Consider the following 21,075-nt stretch of genomic DNA (forward strand, 5'->3'; position numbering starts at 1 on the left):
AGTTACCCATTTGTGTCTATTTTATGTAGGAACTAGTTGAATGGCCACCGTATCAAAGAGAATGTTTATTCATGACGTATCATATATGCAGCATTATTGATATTTTTTTCATTTTTTTCCCGTTCTATTAACCTTATGAAAAGTCCAAAAATAACTTTTAAACATGAAAATAAAAAATCATGCATTAAAGGGTTAATAACACATCTTGAGGAACAACATCAAATTCATAGCTCTAAGCAAGATTGATATTTGATTCCTTCCAAAGTAAGATATTTCTTTCCCTACATAAGCTATGTTACTTAGACAACTATATTTTTTGCTTTCTCAGATTCTGTTATTGATTTATGGTTTTTAAAAATTACTATACATTGGCGATTTAAATGTGCACAATGGTGCAATGCCCTAGTTTATTTGCATACATATTCATTATAGATTGTTCAGCGTTCAGTCTGCAAACCTCTGTGAACTTAATGTACTCCTCCACAATCCTCTATTTATAACTAACTCTGTGACCATGTTTAGTTCCATACATCTTACCTTTCAATCATTAGAAACTGAATCTAACCATCATTGTGTTGGTCTCCCTGTACTTCTCTTATCCTCCATGACCAAGTCCTTTAAAAGGTACCTTGTGATATTTGTGGTAAACTTAGTCGTTTGTGATGTGAAGTAATTATTTTCTGCTGTAATCCATGGTGTGCTTTGTTTGTGTTTTTATGCAAATTTAAATGTCAGATGTTTGCTTGTGATGTCATAGTATAATCGTGGTGACCTTCAACAAGTTGACGGTGAAATATGACATCATAAACATGGCTACAATGGCTAAATAGTCTTAGAGCTTGGCAAATATTTTCATTTCATAATCACATACAAATTGCGAAAAATCATTAATTTTGCACGTAAGATCCCAGGTAGAATTCGCCCTTAGGTTAAAAAATTCTGAAACCCAAATTAGCAACGGTCTGCTTCTTTACCGGACAGGTCCATTATTCTCCTAGGTAACATATTCTCCTCCATTTGCCTCACATGATCCCACCATCAAACCCGGTTTATACATACAGCTTCATTTATAGTGTTCACTCCTAGCTTTGCCTTTATCTCCTCATTCCGAGTGTCCTGTTGCCATTGTTCCCCACCTGTCTTTTCAGCAATCATTCACGCTACATTCATGTTTGTTACTTCTAACGCATGAATAAGACATTCTCAGTCCACCCAGCTTTCACTTCCTTAAAGCAGAGCTGGACTGAAAACAGTCCGGTGTAAACCCTTGTGGTTGGGGGACACAGATGAAGATTACACCCATGGTATCCCTTGCTTTCCATAAGAGCCAACTAGAAGGGGCCACCAAGGTGCGGAAATGGATTGTGGCTTTAGTATCAACTGGGCGTGTTGGCCGTGCGGTTAGGAGCGCGCAGCTGTGAGCTCGCATCCGGGAGATAGTGGGTTCGAACGCCCCTATCGGCAGCCCTGAAGATTACTTTCCGTTGTTTCCCATTTTCATACCAGGCAAATGCTGGGGCTGTACCTTAATTAAGGCCATGGCCGCTTCCCTCTCCTAGGACTTTCCTGTCCATAAGACCAATCTGTGTCGGTGCGACGTAAAGCAAAATAGCAACAAGAAAGCTTTAGTACCATGTGTTGTACCCCCTGTGGTTGGGAGGGGCTGAATTCATCCGCAGGTAATCCCTGCCTTTCGTTGAAGGCAACTAAATGTGCCATGTGGCCATTAGTCCCCTATTTATCTTTTTATTTTTTCTTGAGGTTTAGTTGTAGTATGAATCAAAATTTTGATGTGTGTGCAGCATGGGGAGGGGCATGTTACGTGTGCGATGATGCTCAAAAGCACAGATGCTATCCCAAGAGTCCAGTTGGTGGGAGCGCCATGTAGTATTCGCTTTGCAATGCAGGTCTCTGCACAGCCTAATGCCAGAAGAACTTATTACTTTTACATCTATACTCATCACTCTGTATAGGCTATGGTGTACATGCTATTGCTAGTGATTTGAGGAAGGGAGTCCTTGTGTTAATAGTCTCAGTCAGCCTGTATTAGGCAGTGTTCAACATTGGACCCTGGGCAATACCTGCTACGACCAGATCCATAATAGACTATATCTTAACAGACTTCGAATTCAGGAAATCTGTTAGGAAGGTACGAGTTTTTCGGGGATTTTTCGGTGATATAGACCACTATCTGATCTGCAGTGAACTAAGTATCTCTATGCCTAGGATAGAGAAAGTGAAGTCTGTCTGCAAACGAATAAGGGTAGAAAATCCCCAGGACGAGGAAATTAGACAGTACATGGGTATGATTGGTGAGAAGTTTCGAACAGTAGACAGTGAGCAGGTTCAGGATATAGAAAGTGAATGGGTGGCATACAGGGATGCTGTAGTAGAAACAGCAAGGGAATGCCTAGGAACAACTGTGTGTAAAAATGGGAAAAGGATAACATCTTGGTGTAATGATGAGGGGAGAGCAGCTTGCAAACGTAAACAGGTTTATCAGAAATGGCTCCAAACAAGGGCCGATGCAGACAGGGATTTGTACGTAGATGAAATAAACAGAGTGAAACAAATAGTTGTTGAACCCAAAAAGAAGTCATGGGAAGATTTTGGTAATAACCTGGAAAGGCTAGGTCAAGCAGCAGGGAACCCTTTCTGGACAGTAATAAGAATCTTAGGAAGGGAGGGGAAAATGAAATGAACAGTGTTTTGAGTAATTCAGGTGAACTCATAATAGATCCCAGGGAGGAGGAAAACCCTGTTGGTGAAATTACGCTTGAGGATGTGGAAAGAATGGTAAATAAACACAATTGTCATAAAGCAGCAGGAATGGACGAAATTAGACCTGTAATGTTGAAGTATATTGGGACGGCAGGGATAAAATGGCTTCATAGAGTAGCAAAAATTAGCATGGAATATTGGTAAGGTACCTTCAGATTGGACAAAAGCAGTAATTGCACATATCTATGAGCAAGGGAACAGGAAGTATTGCAACAAACATAGAGGTATCTCATTGATTAGTATACCAGGCAAAGTTTTCACTGGCATCTTGGAACGGAGGGTGTGATCAGTCGTTGAGAGGAAGTCGGATGAATACCAGTGTGGTTTCAGACCACAGAGAGGCTGTCAGGATCAGATTTTCAGTATGCGGCAGGTAATTGAAAAATGCTACGAGAGGAATAGGCAGTTGTGTTTATGTTCCGTAGATCTAGAGAAAGCCTATGACAGGGTACCGAGGGAAAAGATGTTCGCTATACCAGGAGACTACGGAATTAAATGTAGGTTATTAAAATCAATCAAAGGCTTCAGTGAGAATTGATGGTAGAATGAGTTCTTGGTTCAGTGTACTTACAGGGGTTAGACAAGACTGTAATCTTTCACCTTAGCTGTTAGTAGTTTATACGGATCATCTGCTGAATGGCATAAAATGGCAGGGAGGGATTCAGTTAGGTGGAAATGTAGTAAGCAGTCTGGCCTATGCTGACGACTTGGTCTTAATGGCAGATTGTGCCGAAAGCCTGCAGTCTAATATCCAGGAACTTGAAAATAGGTGCAAGAGTATGGTATGAAAATTAGCCTTTCGAAGACTAAATTGATGTCAGTGGGTAAGAAATTCAACAGAATTGAATGTCAGATTGGTGATACAAAGCTAGAACAGTTGGATAATTTCAAATATTTAGGTTCTGCGTTCTCTCAGGATGGTAATATAGTACGTGAGATTGAATCAAGGTGTCGTAAAGCGAATTCAGTGAGCTCGCAGTTGCGATCAACAGTATTCTGTAAGAAAGACGAAACTATATTTACATCGGTCTTTTTTCAGACCAACTTTGCTTTATGGGAGAGAGAGCTGGGTGGACTCAGGATATCCTATTCATAAGTTAGAAGTAACAGACATGAATGTGGCAAGAATGATTTCTGGTACAAACAGGTGGGCACAATGGCAGGAGGGTACTCGGAATGAGAAGATAAAGCTAATATAGGAATGAACAGGATGGATGAAGCTGTACGCATAAACCGACTTCGGTGGTGGGGTCATGTGAGGCGAATGGAGGAGAATAGGTTACTTAGTCGAATAATGGACTCCGTTATGGAGGTAAGTAGAGGGAGACCAAGACGACTATGGTTAGACCCTGTGTCTAACGATTTAAAGATAATAATAATAATAATAATAATAATAATAATAATAATAATAATAATAATAATAATAATAATAATAATAGTATGGCCTCAGCTACCGTGTGCAGACATTTCAATTTGACACCATCTGGCTGTCTGCTCGTCAATTTCGACGTTCCGTTTTACTCTAGGCCCCACTAGATGGCAGACCGAGTAAACCAAAACTCTCTTGGGCGTCTATGGCTGAGATTTAATGAATTTTGCGGGTAAACACCAAATGTGTCACCAGAGATCTTTAACATGCCGACATCGTACGACATGGAGTGTCGAATGGACTTTTTTCCGCCCTTCAAAAATCCGACTACCTCTGCCGGGTTTGAACCCACTATCTTGGGATTCGGAGGCCGACACTCTACCGCTGATCCACAGAGGCAGCTGATTTAAAGATAAAAGGTGTAGAATTAAATGCGGCCACAACATTCGAGGATTGTGGTGACGTTTCGTAAATTCACAGAGGCTTGCAGACTGAACGCTGAAAGGCAAAACAATCTATAATGATAATGTATCAATCAATGAATACTGATCTGCATTTAGGGCAGTCGCCCAGCTGGCAGATTCCCCATCTGTTGCTTTCCTAGCCTTTTCCTAAATAATTTCAAAGAATTTGGAAATTTATTGAACGTCTCCCTTGGTAAGTTATTCCAATCCCTAACTCCCCTTCCTATAAATGAATATTTGCCCCAGTTTGTCCTCTTGAATTCCAACTTTATCTTCATATTGTGATCTTTTCTACTTTTATAAACGCCACTCAAACTTATTCATCTACTAATGTCATTCCGCGCCATCTCTCCACTGACAGTTCGGAACATGTCACTTAGTCGAGCAGCTCTTCTTCTTTCTCTCAATTCTTCCCAACTCAAACATTGAAAATTTTTTGTAACGCTACTCTTTTGTCGGAAATCACCCAGTACAAATCGAGCTGCTTTTCTTTGGATTTTTTCCAGGTCTTGAATCAGGTAATCCTGGTGAGGGTCCCATACACTGGAACCATACTCTAGTTGGGGTCTTACCAGAGACTTATATGCCCTCTCCTTTACATCCTTACTACAACCCCTAAACACCCTTATAACCATGTGCAGAGATCTTTACCCTTTATTTACAATCCCATTTATGTGATTACCCCAATGAAGATCTTTCCGTATATTAACACCCAGATACCTACAATGATCCCCAAAGGTACTTTCACCCCATCAACGCAGTAATTAAAACTGAGAGGACTTTTCCTATTTGTGAAACTCACAACCTGACTTTTAACCCCGTTTATCAACATACCAATTCCTGCTGTCCATCTCACAATATTTTCGAGGTCACGTTGCAGTTGCTCACAATCTTGTAACTTATTTATCACTCTATAGAGAATAAAATCATCCGCAAAAAGCCTTACCTCCGATTCCATTCATTTACATATATATATAATTTATTGTAATTTATTGTAATAAATGAATGCAGACATACGTGACGGGATATTACACCACTGTTGACGGGGTTCCCCGAGCTCCATACCCGGAAGCTCGTGTGCAGGAAGAAGACGCGTGGCGCTCAAGACACTCATTCTGCTACGGAAATTTGAACGGCTCGGACGGAAAGCGCATGATGGTCAACGCGGACGAATAATCTTGAGCATTTCATAATCCATTAACTAATTGTCGATAGGATACGACGGGGTCCGATAGACTATATTTTCAACTGAATAATGACCGAAAATCCGGTAAAATTTGGGAAGGCGATTTTAAAATTTTAACTTGACAAAGTAGAAAGACCGGAACGAGATCGATGCAAGGACGCTTTGCACTGCCGCGTGTTAAACTCGTGAAAAGAGCAGAGGCAAGTATCCATTATTAGTGTAAATAAGTGTTTTATGTGCTATAATAAGTTACTTATATATGTGTTTGTGTGTATTTTAGTGTATTCAGGCGTGAAGCAGTGTGAATTCATTAAAGCCGCAAGAATGAAGAACATGGTCATGGAGAAAGGCATTGGTTCACGTGTTAAGGCCGCCTATATGATGGCTTAAGTTCATCATGCGGCCGACCTGAAACCATGAGGCCGTGGAGCTGAGTATGGAGCGTCGCCGAGTCGATAAGTACCCTAATTCATTATATCTGGCATGTGCATGATTAGCTGTTAACTTATAAATAAATTAATACATGACAATTCGTTTTATATTTTTTATTTACTGGTGCAAGAATAGTTAGAGTTTTAGGGCGTAAAATTTCATACTGATACCTAGGGGGAAGTGAATATTGTAAATAAGAGGCGTGTGTTGAATATGGTCTTCATAATTGATGAAATAATACATGTGTGTAAATAATGATCTTCTATAGTGATACGTGTGTGAAATATGGTTTTCCTTAATGCGCGATCATAAATACCAGCGTGTGTGTGTGAATATTTAAAGTGATTTAGGAGGCAATTAGTGTAAGGTTAGTCAAAGGGAATAAATAGATTAGCCTAGCATGTTGCAAGATCGTCGAGAGGAATTTCATTGACCAAAAGATTCGAACCTTGGTTATTCCGGCACATTACAGTGAAATTTGAGAGTGTATGTCATCAGTAAGTAATATGTATTGTTAACCAGTGAACGAAAATGTGCTGTAGGGAATAGGTTTCATCGTATAATTTATCCGAGATGTGGTTAGTCGAGTGTCGAAGTAGGGCCTTTAAGACACAAAATGCCAGCAGCAGGGGTCGAAGTAATGAGATTGTGTAGCGCAATGTATGAATAAATACCGGCATAGTGATACACGTGTTTCTTACTAATGTTAAGCGAGGAATGTAGAATTAAACACGTGAGATATGGAACAAATAAGATGCATTGATAGTGTGATATTATAATGGTTACCGTTCGCCCAGAAAGCAAGGATACGAAAGATGATTTGGAGGAAACATATGAGTTCATTAGAGCGGAGAGAGAGAATTATTAATTGGGTGCGGACGAGTTGAAATGCCGTGTTAGTGAAATGAGCGAGGCGCTTGAGGTAATGCAGTCGCCCGTGCCGGCATGCTGTGCATTAGAGGAAGTCAGACAGCTTTGCCAGGGTCTTACAAGTAAAAGAATTAAAGTCATTCACAAGATAGTTCTGCTTTGAGGAGTTTAGGACAGCACATTAAAATTAAAAATAATAGATCTACTTCGTGACAGTTCATTGTGGCGAGTACAATGATAGGTCACTGTTATGATGCCATGCTGAGAGTCGGAGCTCGATGCCCGGCCAAGGTCAATGAATGATGATTTCCCTGTGATTATTTGGTTGACTGATGTTGTGTTTGTCTTAATGTTATATGTTCTACAGTGTGTTGAGCAATGCAAATTCTGGTTTGCAGTTGTATGATTTCTTGTTAATGTGTGAATTCAGTTCACGTATGGTTGATTGTACTTGTGACAATGAGGTTCTGTCCCATTGTTTTTAGAATCAGTGTAGGTTAAGTTGTGTATTACAATAGTAGTGTAGGTTTCTTGCTACAGAGTAGGCATATGTTATACGTACTATAAAAACAGCTGATTATGTATGTGCGGGATATTTATAATTTTAAATGAATCAGTGCAGTAAATTAATGTATTTATGTCAGGGTTACTTTCTTTTCGCGCGCGCGTTCCATATTATCAGCACTTATAGGAGTGGAGGATGTTATTGAGAAAGACTAAATCAGATAATTTCGGACTTAAATAATAATAGGAATTATTTTTATAAATTATTGAGACAAATAATTTAATAATTTAACAAATTTTGGATTTTGGGGATTATCAGATTTTACAATGTAATTGAATAATTTAATGATTTCAGAGGTAACGATATAATGACATGATAACCTCGAATTTAGTGGATAATAATAAATTTAATGAATTTAATTAATTGAAATGACGAGTTCACGAATTACACGGCGAATGTTAGATTTAATGACTTCATACAGCTTCATAAAATTCAGTATGGAAGATTGTAATAAAGTAAATAATTTAATAATTATAATTACAAGGTTTATACCATAGTGATGGAATAATTTGAAAGTATGGAGAGTAAATACGGACTTATTGATTCAAAGAATAAATGGATGAAGTTTTGGTTTTATACTAACGTTTCAAAGGTAACTCTGACGATTTAATGAAGGTTATGATGGTAAATTATAATAACATTTTTTCTTATTATTAATAATTTCAAAATATGGTGTTAACCAGATATGATTAAAATTGAATTGAATTAAAATTGGAGGTATTGGAGTAGAGTAACGGTGGTAAATAAAATGAGATGTAATAGGAATAAAATTAAGTGATGTGTTTGGAGGAAAACCTGAATTTATGAGTTATGCTGTTGATACCTCATAGTCGGAGTTGACAAAATTTACAAACATTATCTTGGTAATTTACATTGTTGAATTCGTAACTAATGAAGGCGTGAGGAGTGTCTCATAATAAATGATAATGAAATTTGAACAGAATTCAGATGAATCGAATGATGTAGAGTGTGATGTACAAATATTTGGTCCGAAATTTTGTTGATGTTTATAGGGATATTGCTTTGACAAGGTTTAGAATTTCCTTTCAATAAATCTGTGTTCGTAAAAGGTTCTCATTCAGATCTCTTTATTTTAATTATTTTTCTTCTCTTTTATCCTTCCTGCCTAATAATTTTAAGGTTAGTTTATAACATTCGAAGATGTCTCTGTGGGTAGTACCCAGTCAGCGACCCTGTGATGTCTCAAGCCGGTGCCACATTTCAATGGCTGGAAGGGTGAAGAGTTGAATAGCAACTTATTAGAAATTAGAGTGCCTATCCTATTATTTTGATTAGTTTTACGAATTTCAAATTTTAATCGTAATTTTCTTTTCTCTTTGTGCTTGGTAATGACCTCTTGTAATTAGAATACCTCTGAACATAGTTTAAAATTATTGTAGTGTATTGTAATATCTCAACTTATTCTGAATGAAGTTTAAAATTATTGTATCGTATTATATTATCATATTAGAAAATAGTGTGTTTATTCTAACACTGTGAAATATTTTTGAATATAGTATCTGTGGTATCTGTAGTAATTCTCTTACTAGAATTCTGTTGTAGTAATTAGGGTATACTTAACTGCAGTTTAGAATTGTGTAATTCTTGTGTATTATTCTCTGTTTAGAGTAATTAACAGCAAGTTTCATCCTGTTAGGATGTTGTATGAGTAAAAATCGTACAACTATGTGCTATTATAGCGTAGTAGTAGGCTATATTAATTACTTTATTGTCGTGTGATATTTGTGAACATTCCTAGATAATATTTCTTTCCTTTCATTTTTATTTTGAACAGGGAAAGTTATTTAATTTTTCTTTCATTTTCATTACTAAGTAAAGAATGGCTACGGAGTGCAACTGTAGCAACTGTGGCTGTGGCCAGGCACTAAGGAGTATGAGGGAGTGGTTGGAGAGTTTGAGGGAAATAATTAGGATTCTCTCAGATGACAGGAAGATAAGTAGGCCTCCCTCAAAAGTGTATTCAAGATCAGAATTCAGGACAGGTGTCTGTGCGAAATTGGTACGAGTCACTACAGGTAGAACAACAGAGGGAAGATGAGGGACAGGGAACTGTTTCTGAGATCCGTCGAAGTAGGAGGACGGGAAAAGGTAGGAAAGGAAAATGTAGAGAAGGGGATAGGAAAAGACAGGTGGAACAGGGTCATGGGAAGGAGAAAAGGGAGGAGGAAGTAGCTTCTATCAGGAAAGATAGGGCTGACAGTGAGGGGAGGGGATCGAATGAGCTGGGTAGGGTTGAGGCTCTTGTCATGGGGGATTCCATCGTTAGACACGTGGGGAAAGTGTGTGGAGGAAAGGGTACCAGGGTAGAGTGTTATCCAGGAATTAGGTTGAGGCAGATGTTGAGGAAAGTAGAAGAGAGGGAGGAGGGGAAGGAGAAGCTGGTAGTGTTTCACGTTGGTACCAACAACGTAAGGCAAGCTGATATAAGTACCAACATAGTCAGAGATGTGTGGGATCTGGTAAATGCAGCACGGGTGAAGTTTAAGAAAGCGGAGATTGTTATTAGTGGAATACTGTGTAGAAGGGATCCTGACTGGAGGGTGATTGGGGATTTAAATGAGTCTATGAAGTGGGTATGTGGGGAACTGGGGTGAATTTCTAGATCCTAATGGGTGGGTAGGAGATAGGGATCTGCGCTCAGATGGCCTTCATTTAAACCGCAGTGGTACGTACAAGTTAGGAAATTTGTTTGGAAGGGTAATAGGGAGGTACATTCGGTGAAACGGGATGGCCTAGGGAGCGGTGATAAGGGAACAGGGAACTGGAAATCAAGTAGGGATGACATAAAATTGTTAGTGTTGAACTGTAGAAGTATTGTAAGGAAAGGAATAGAATTAAGTAATTTTATATATATATACCAGATATTGTAATAAGAGTTGAATCATGACTGAGAAATGATATAATGGATGCAGAAATTTTCTCACGGCACTGGAGTGTGTATCGTAGAGATAGGATAGGAAGGGTGGGAGGGGGAGTGTTCATTCTGGTGAAAGAAGAATTTATAAGCTACGAAAAAGTTAAAGATGAGACACATGAAATTCTAGGTGTAAGGCTCATTTCTAAAGATAATAGGCAAATTGATATATTTGTAGTGTACAGATCGGGAAAGGGTAGCACTTACGCGGATTCGGAATTATTTGATAGGATAGTCAGCTATGTGGGAAACGACATGGAAAGAAATGTGATTGTAGCGGGAGATCTGAATTTGCCAGATGTCAGTTGGGAAGGAAATGCGAACGACAGGAAGCATTATCAACAAATGGCAAATAAGTTAATATGGGAAGGACAGCTGATTCAGAAAGTGATGGAACCAACCAGAGGGGAAAATGTCCTGGATGTCGTGCTGATAAAACCAGATGAGCTCTATAGGGAAACTGAAGTAATAGATGGTATTAGTGATCATGAAGCTATTTTTGTGGTAGTTAAAAATAAATGTGATAGAAAGGAATGTCTTAAAAGTAGGACTGTTAGGCAGTACCATATGGCTGATAAAGTAGGCATGAGGCAGTTTCTAAAAAGTAATTATGATCGGTGGAAAACGGTAAATAAAAATGTAAACAGGCTCTGGGATGGGTTTAAAGAAATTGTTGAGGAATGCGGAAACAGGTTTGTACCATTAAGGGTGGTAAGGAATGGTAAAGACCCACCTTATTATAATAGAGAAATAAAGAGACTAAGAAGGAGGTGCAGACTGGAAAGAAATAGAGTTAGAAATGGTTGTGGAAGTAAGGAGAAATTGAAGGAACTTACTAGAAAATTGAATATAGCAAAGAAGGCAGCTAAGGATAACATGATGGCAAGCATAATTGGCAGTCATACAAATTTTAGTGAAAAATGGAAGGGTATGTATAGGTATTTTAAGGCAGAAACAGGTGTCAAGAAGGACATTCCAGGAATAATTAATGAACAAGGGGAGTGTGTATGTGAGGATCTTCAAAAGACAGAAGTATTCAGTCAGCAGTATGTAAAGATTGTTGGTTACAAGGATAATGTCGAGATAGAGGAGGAGACTAAGGCCAATGAAGTAATAAAATTTACATATGATAACAATGACATTTACAATAAGATACAAAAGTTGAAAACTAGAAAAGCGGCTGGAATTGATCAGATTTCTGGGGATATACTAAAGACAATGGGTTGGGATATAACACCATATCTGAAGTACTTATATGATTATTGTTTGGTCGGAGGAGCTATACCAGATGAATGGATAGTTGCTATAGTAGCCCCTGTGTATAAAGGAAAGGGTGATAGACATAAAGCTGAAAATTACAGGCCAGTAAGTTTGACATGCATTGTATGTAAGCTTTGGGAAGGCATTCTTTCTGATTATATTAGACATGTTTGTGAAATTAATAACTGGTTCGATAGAAGGCAATTCGGTTTTAGGAAAGATTATTCCACTGAAGCTCAACTTGTAGGATTCCAGCAAGATATAGCAGATATCTTGGATTCTGGAGGTCAAATGGACTGTATCGCGATTGACCTCTCTAAAGCATTTGATAGGGTGGATCATGGTAGATTACTGGCAAAAATGAGTGCAATTGGACTAGAAAAAGAGTAACTGAATGGGTTGCTATATTTCTAGAAAATAGATCTCAAAGGATTAGAGTAGGGGAAGCTTTATCTGACCCTGTAATAATTAAGAGGGGAATTCCTCAAGGCAGTATTATCAGACCTTTATGTTTTCTTATATATATGTAAATGATATGAGTGAAGGAGTGGAATCGGAGGTAAGGCTTTTTGCGGATGATGTTATTCTCTATAGAGTGATAAATAAGTTACAAGATTGTGAGCAACTGAAACGTGACCTCGAAAATGTTGTGAGATGGACAGCAGGCAATAGTATGTTGATAAACGGGGTTAAAAGTCAGGTTGTGAGTTTCACAAATAGGAAAAGTCCTCTCAGTTTTAATCACTGCGTTGATGGGGTGAACGTTCCTTTTGGGGACCATTGTAAGTATCTAGGTGTTAATATAAGGAAAGATCTTCATTGGGGTAATCACATACATGGGATTGTAAATAAAGGGTACAGATCTCTGCACATGGTTATGAGGGAATTTAGGGGTTGTAGTAAGGATTAAAGGAGAGTGCATATAAGTCTCTGGTAAGACCCCAACTAGAGTATGGTTCCAGAGTATGGAACCCTCACCAGGATTACCTGATTCAAGAACTGGAAAAAGTCCAAGCAGCTCGATTTGTTCTGGGTGATTTCCAACAAAAGAGTAGCGTTACAAAAAATTTTCAATGTTTGAGTTGGGAAGAATTGAGAAAAAGAAGAAGAGCTGCTCGACTAAGTGGTATGTTCCGAGCTGTCAGCGGAGAGATGGCATGGAATGACATTAGTAGACGAATAAGTTTGAATGGCATTTATAAAAGTAGGAAAGATGAGAATATGAAGATAGAGTTGGAATTCAAGGGGACACACTGGGGCAAATATTCATTTATAGGAAGGGGAGTTAGGGATTGGAATAACGTACCAATGGAGATGTTCAATAAATTTCCAAATTCTTTGAAATCATTTAGGAAAAGGCTAGGAAAGCAACAGATAGGGAATCTGCCACCTGGGCGACTGCCCCAAATGCAGATCAGTATTGATTGATTGATTGATTGATTGATTGATTGATTGATTGATTGATTGATTGATTGATTGATTGATTGATTGATTGATTGATTGATTGATTGATTGATTGATTGATTGATTGATTGATTGATTGATTGATTGATTGATTGATTGATTGATTGATTGATACAGGATACAGTAGGGGTAAAAGAGGGATGGGAAGGAAAGGGGGAACTTGTAGAAGACCTGTGGTCTAATGTTTTAAGGGGAAGGAGATTTGAACGCTAAAGGCTCCATTCAGGATCAGAATTCAGGACATGTGTCTGTGAGAAATCGGTACGAGTCACTGCAGGTAGAACAACTGAGAGAAGATGAGGAACAGGCAACTGTTGCTGAGATGTGTGAAAGTAGGAGGATGGGAAAAGGTAGGAAATGGAAATATGGCGTAGTGTCTAGGAAAAGACAGGTGGAACAGGATCATGGGAGGGAGAATAGGGAAGAGGAAGTCGCTTCTGGCGGCAGTGAGAGAAGATAGTGCTGACAAGGAGAGGAGGGGATTAGATGAAGTGGGTGAGGCTGAGGCTCTGGTCATGGGTGATTCCATTGTTAGACATGTCGGAAAAGTGTGTGGGGAAAAGGGTACCAGGATAGAGTGTTATCCAGTGATTAGGTTAAAGCAGACCTTGCGGAAAGTAGAAGAAAAGAAGGAGGGAAAGGAGAAGGTGGCAGTGTTTCACGTTGGTGCTAACGACGTAACACAAGCAGTTATAAGTACCAACATAGTTGGGGTAGTGTGTGATCTGGTAAATGCAGCACGGTTGAAGTTTAAGGAAGCAGAGATTGTTATCAGTGAGATATTGTGCAGGAGTGATACTGACTGGAAGGTGACTGGGGATTTAAATGAGACTATGGAGTGGGTATGTGAGAAACTGGGAGTGAGATTTCTATATCTTAATGGGTGCGTAGGAGATTGGGTTCTGGGCTGAGACGGCCTTCACTTAAACCACAGTGGTACATATAATTTAGGAAATTTGTTTAAAAGGGTTATATGGAGGAATGTTTAGGGGAACAGGGTGGTCTAGCGAGCGGTGATAAGGAAACAGGGAAATGGAAATCAAGTAGGAATGACAGAAATGTTAGTGCTCAACTGTAGAAGTATTGAGAGAAAGGAATAGAATGAATTTAATAGATATATACATAGCAGTCATTGTAATAGGAGTTGAGTCATGGCTGAGAAACGATATAATGGATGCAGAAATATTCTCACGGAACTGGGGTGTGTATAGTAGAGATATGATAGGGGAGAGTGGTCCACAGAGAGACATGGTCCACAGTGAGACACGGCTGATTTTAAATATTTTGAATTATCTGTGGAAGGAAGAACTCTGGTGGTTAAAACAGAAACTAGAATCAGTGTCGGCTATCCTGATCCTAGAAGTCTTGAAGAAGTAATTTCTTTGTTATTCCAGCAGATTACTTTTGAGGTAAGTAAAGCAAATTTTTTGTTGTTCGTTTTATGTGTTCTAGCTTTTTATGGTAAAATATAATTACTTTTCAAATGTTGCTAATAGAATATAGCTAGCATTAGATATAAAATGCTGTAGGAGAAACTTTGCTATCGGTTGTTTTAGGTTAGAAAAACAGTTGTTTACAAAACACCACATGTGGGTCACAGTGAGACATAGCTAGGTGGGGTACTATGGGACAACTTAAAACTGACTGTCTCACTGTACCCCATACAACAAATTAACGTTAACTTTAATAATAACCTTTTATATGACCCCACTTTGTATGTTATAATATATAGAGGCTTTAAAACAGCTTGACTAATAAAGGACTACAAGTTTTTTCCTTTTTATTACAGAAGATGGCTAGAAATCGAAAAAGAAAAACGAACATTGGTGCATTTTCTTCTGATTGCATGAAAGAAGCAGTTGAGTTGGTTGTGGATCAAGGCTTCAGTATTTGACAAGCAGCTCACCAAAAGAATCTTTCTTTTCGGACATTGGCAAGGTGAGATCGTTATTCCTGTTCATTAATACAGATGGTAGACCAAGAATTTCATCAGTACTAGACCTATATCTAGTCAAGACTCTTTCTTTCTTTTCAGATATGTACGGAAAAAACGTGCTAACCCTGAAGGTGTTGTTCGTATGAGTCCAAATTATACCTGCCGCAAGATAATGTCAGATGAGGAAGAAGCTGTCTTGGAAGACTATATTTTAGCGAGTGGTAAAATGGATTATCCTTTGACAACATTAGACTGTCGCCGTCTAGTATATGAGACAACTGTGAAGAACAATATTAGTATTCCAGATCAGTGGAAAGAGAACAAAATTGGAGGTTTAGAATGGTTTCGAAATTTTTTGAAAAGGCACCCAACTCTCAGTATAAGGCAACCTGAAAGTTGTAGTCTCTCTAGGGCTACTTTTTTCAACAGATTTAATGTAGATAGTTTTTTTGACAAACTTCAAATTGTTTAGGAGAGGAATGATTCGTTTGCAGATGGTTCTCGTATGCGGAATTTAGATGAAACTGCAACAACAACTGTGCAAGAAACAAAAAAAGGTAGTGACAGGAAAGGGTACAAAGCAAGTAAGTCAAGCAACAAGTGGTGAAAATGGGACTTTAGTAACAACTTGTTGTTTCATTAATGCTCTAGGAAATACTATTCCACCAGCAATGGTATTTCCTCGCACACATTTTAAAAGCCACATGATCCGTGAAGCACCTCCAGGTACACTTGGCTTAGCTGCACCATCTGGCTGGATGAATGCAGAAATTTTTGTTGATGTAATGAGACATTTTATTAAACACACACGCTCATCTAAAGAAAATCCAACGTTGCTCCTTTTGGATAACCATGAAAGCCATCTTTCTGTTGGCTGTTTGGATCTAGCAAAAGAGAATGGGGTTACAATGCTAACATTCCCCCCACACTGTACACATAGACTTCAGCCCCTCGACGTAGGTGTTTATTCCTTCTCCAAGTCTCATTACAATTCAGCAGTCAATATCTGGCTTGTGAACCATCCTGGAACTCCGCTCACAATATATGATATTGCCAGCTGTGTCAAAGTAGCTTTTCAGCGTTCAATGACACCATCCAACATTGCATCTGGATTTAGGAAAACAGGGATATTTCCTTATGACAGAAATATTTTCACCGACGATGATTTTCTTCCATCTAGCGTCACTGATAATCCATCTCAGAGATGAATGTGGCTGCCGAGGCAAAGGAATCCACACCACTTTCACAATGTTCAAACCATAGCGATTCTCAAAGTGACAGTAATATAAAGACTATTGATGAATCAAATTCAATTCAAGAATTAGCAAAAGATGAAGGCACATCACATGGCGAGAAGAATAGCAACTCACCATGTGTTCATACAGCTAGTAAAGATGTAATTTCATGGCCAGAGACTGAAGATCGTAAAATTGTAAGTCCACATGTGTTTCGGGGGTTCCCGAAGGCTCAACCTAGGAAATCAAATCCAAAAAGGAAAGGCAGAAGCATGATAGCTACTGACACACAGGAAAAGAATGAACTGAAAGAGAATGCATTAAAGCGTAAGCCTAAAACAATCAAGTCAACTGTTTTACAGAAGAAATCAAGCAAGCGAAGATTGTTTGAGGACATGGGCACAGATTCAGGTTCTTCAGATGACAATTTTGAAATCTCTTCCGTTTCTTCAATTATGGATGATGAAGAAACATTTTCAGGTTTTGAAGAATTTAATAGGCACCCAGTTATAGGAGATTACGTTTTGGTTGAATTTCAAGGAAAAACAACTTTATTATACTACATTGGAGAGGTTTTGAAAGAGAGAGATACAGATGGTGATATTGAGATATCATTCCTTAGAAGATTTAAAAACACAGACAAATTTATACATCCAGGGACTCCAGATGTTGCATCAGTCGACGAATCAGACATTAAAATGATCCTACCTAAACGAAAATTGTTTGGAAAAACCAAAAGGCAAAACATTATGTAAGTTTTGAGATTAAGTTTGGCAACCTGAATGTAAAGTAGGTTGTCTCACTGTGGACCATACACTGTCTCATTGTGGACCACCGTGGGGTACAGTGGGACAACTTCTCATGGCTGAGATTTTCATTTTTTATTATTTTTCTGTTAGCAAATTAGAAGTAATTATGTTTCTTGTATGTGAATAAGAGTTAATCACATCATCTCATGTAAATTTTCAAAGGGTTTTGTGAAAAATAAATATTCTAAAAATTATCAAAAAAGTGTCTCATTGTGGACCACCCTCCCCTAGGAATGGTAGGAGGGGTCGTATTGATTCTGGTGAAAGAAGAATTTGTAAGCTAAGAAAATTTAAAGATAACATCTTCAGAGATGTAAGGCTCATTTCTAAAGATAACAGGCAACTTGATATCTTTGGAGTGCACAGAACTGGGAAAGGTAGCGCTGATGCTGATACAGAATTATTTGATAAGATAATCGGCTATGTTGGAAACGATAAGGAAAGGAGAGATATTGTAGCAGGTGATCTCAATGTACCAAATGTCAGTTGAGAACGTGACGCAAATGACAGAAACATGGCCATCAAACGGCGAATAAGTTAATATGGGAACAGCATCTGATTCAGAAAGTGATGGAACCATATAGAGGGAACAATATTCTGGATGCGGTGCTGATAAAACCAGATAGTTTTATAGAGAAACCGAAGAAATAGATGACTTTAGTAATCACGAAGCTGTTTTGTGGTAGTTAGAATAAATGTGAAAGAAAGGTAGATATTCAAATTCTATTAGGCAGTACCATATGGCTGATAAAACAGGCATGAGGGAGTTTTTAAAAAGTAAATATATTCGGCGGAAAATGGTAAATAAAAATGTAAACAACTCTGGGATGAGTTTAAAGCAATTGTTGAGGAATGTGAAAATAGGTATGTACCTTTACAGGTGGTAAGGAATGGTAAAGCTCGAATATATTATAACAGACTAGTAAAGAGGCTAAGAAGAAGGTGCAGGTTGGAAAGGAAAAGAGTTAGAAATGGCTGTGGAAGTAAGGAAAAATTGAAGGAACTTAATAGGATATTGAATCTAGAAGAAGTCAACTGAGGATAACATGATGGCAAGCATAACTGGCGGTCATACAAATTTTAGTGAAAAATGGAAAGGTATGTATAGGTACTTTAATGTAGAAACAGGTTCCAAGAAGGATATACCGGTAATCATTAACGAACAAGTGGAGTGTGTATGCGGGGACTTCAAAAGGCAGAAGTATTCAGTCAGCAGTATGCAAAGATTGTTGGTTACAAGGATAATGCCCAGATATTGCAGGTAACTAATACTAAAGAAGTATTAAAATTTACCTATGACAACAATTACATTTACTTACCAGAGACTCATATGCCACCTCCTTTACATCCTTACTACAACCCCTAAATACCCTCATAACCATGTGCAGAGATCTGTACCCTTTATTAACAATCATATTTATGTGATTACCCCAACGAATGTATTATCTTATATTAACACCTAGGTACTTACAATGATCCCCAAAAGGAACTTTCACTCCATCAACGCAGTAATTAAAACCGAGAGGACTTTTCCTATTTGTGAAACTCACAACCTGACTTTTAACCCCGTTTATCAACGTACCATTGCCCACCGTCCATCTCACATCATTATCGAGGTCACCCTGCAGCCCCTCACAATAATGTAACTTATTTATTACTCTGTACAGAATAACATCTTCTGCAAACAGCTTTTTTCTCTGATTCCACTTCTTTACACATATCATTGATATACCAGGTGGCTCAAGAACGGCGTACTTTCTACTTACAAATGTCCCGCATGCACAAATGATGAATAGGATGTCTACCAACTGATTTTCACAGGCGTACTACTGCCAGCGGGTATGTTACGTCAGAATATGAAGAGATTAGAACCAGCCTGTCGCTCGCAGTAGGTTACTCAGCGCTACAGGTCTAATGCACCCCTTGCAATAGTAAACATCGTTCTCCAACGCATATTTCTAGGCTGGGGTATGATACAGCCGCACTATATTTGCTGTCAGCATATCGGCAATGGATAGTGTGTTCAGCAGCGACAAATACACAGACATTATTTTAATCTGGACAACCTGGTCGGAATGCAGCCGAAGCTCCAAACAGACGTAGGCCAATGCCCCTACACACGTATTTCACCGAACAGTGTTAGTTTTTGTTCCATACAAGCAACTCTATTATAGAGTGGAATGTATACACGTGTATAATTAATATGTTATTAAATTTCCTTTTCTGCATCTTTGGCGCGTTTACAAACAGTAGCGGTGATTAGGGGGTGGGGCGAGGAGGGCAATGGCACCCTCCCCCAACTTTTTGGAGTAAACATTACATTTTTTCCACTTTAGCCAACCGGAACAAGGAATTATTTTTAAAAAAAGCTATTTGTACAAGCCTTGTTTTCTCATCTGCTAATTATTTCCTTTATTTTTTAATTATTAACATAATTATTGGCGGAAATACGCACAAAATGCCGTTCGTCTCGGCTAACCTATTTGTATAGCGCTGCGCCAAGTATTGCAGACTTTGCATGTGCTGTGAGGAAGGGTAGTGGGGGAACATATTTTTTGACAAGGTCGTGGACACTGAGTTATAATTCACCCGCCGGCCGCGCACATCCGTCTGTCTGGCAGTCTCGTTTAGTGTCTGTTAGTTTCTTAGTGTGTATTCAAATACTAAATGATTTTAATTGCATAATCATGCCGCACTTCTATTTAATTGCACCGGGCGAGCAGGCCGTGGGGTTAGGAGCGCGTAGCTGTGAGCTTGCACGCGGGAGATAGTGATTTCGAGACCTACTGTCGGCAGGCCTGAAGGTGGTTTCCGTGGTTTCTCATTTTCGCACCAGGCAAGTGCTAGGGCTGTACATTAATTAAGGCCACGGCCTCTTCCTTTCCACGCGTAGCCCTTTCCTGTCTCATCATCGCCATAAGTCGTATCTGCGTCGGTGCGACGTAAAGCTAATTCTTCTTCCCCTTCTTAATCTGCTTACCCTCCAGGTTTAATTTTTCCTTGGACTCAGCGAGGAATCCCACATCTACTGCCTCAAGGTCAGTATGCTGGAGGGTGGAACATTGGGTCGGTATACAACTGGGGAGGATGACCAGTACCTCGCCCAGGCGGCCTCACCTCCTATGCTCAACATGGGCATTGGTTGGGGATGGCAAATTTGGAAGGGTTAGACAAGTAAGAGGGAAGGAAGCGGCCGTGGCCTTAAGTTACGGAACATCCCGGCGGTTGCCTGGAGGAGAAGTGGGAAACCACGGAAAACCACTTCCAGGCGGGCTGAGGTGGCGATCGAACCCACCTCTACCCAGTCGACCTCCCAAGGCTGAGTAGACCCCGTTATAACCTTCGTACTACTTTTTAATACATCGTGGCAGAGCCGGGAATCGAACACGGGCCTCCGTGGGTGGCAGCTAATCACACTAACCACTACACCACAGAGGCGGACGTAAAGCCAATTGTAAAATAAATTCAATTGTGATTGTAATTTCAACGGGAGATAATACCAACGTTCCTTTCACTGGGCTAAATTATTTGTTTTGTGTTATGTTATTTATTAAGTAAACCTATTTAACCTGTCCCGTGGTTTGTGTGTGAGACCTGGTGAAAATTTTACTATACAGCATTTAATCTCAATCTCAAAAAGGTATTATTACAAATAAACCCCAGGGCAGGTTAATTACATTTACATAATAAATAACATAACACAAACGAAGGAATTTAGTCCGGTGAAAGTAAAGTTGGTATTATCTCGACCTGAAATTACAATCAAATA

Source organism: Anabrus simplex, chromosome 1, assembly GCF_040414725.1.
Source record: "Anabrus simplex isolate iqAnaSimp1 chromosome 1, ASM4041472v1, whole genome shotgun sequence".
NCBI classification, from domain to species: Eukaryota; Metazoa; Arthropoda; class Insecta; order Orthoptera; family Tettigoniidae; genus Anabrus; species Anabrus simplex.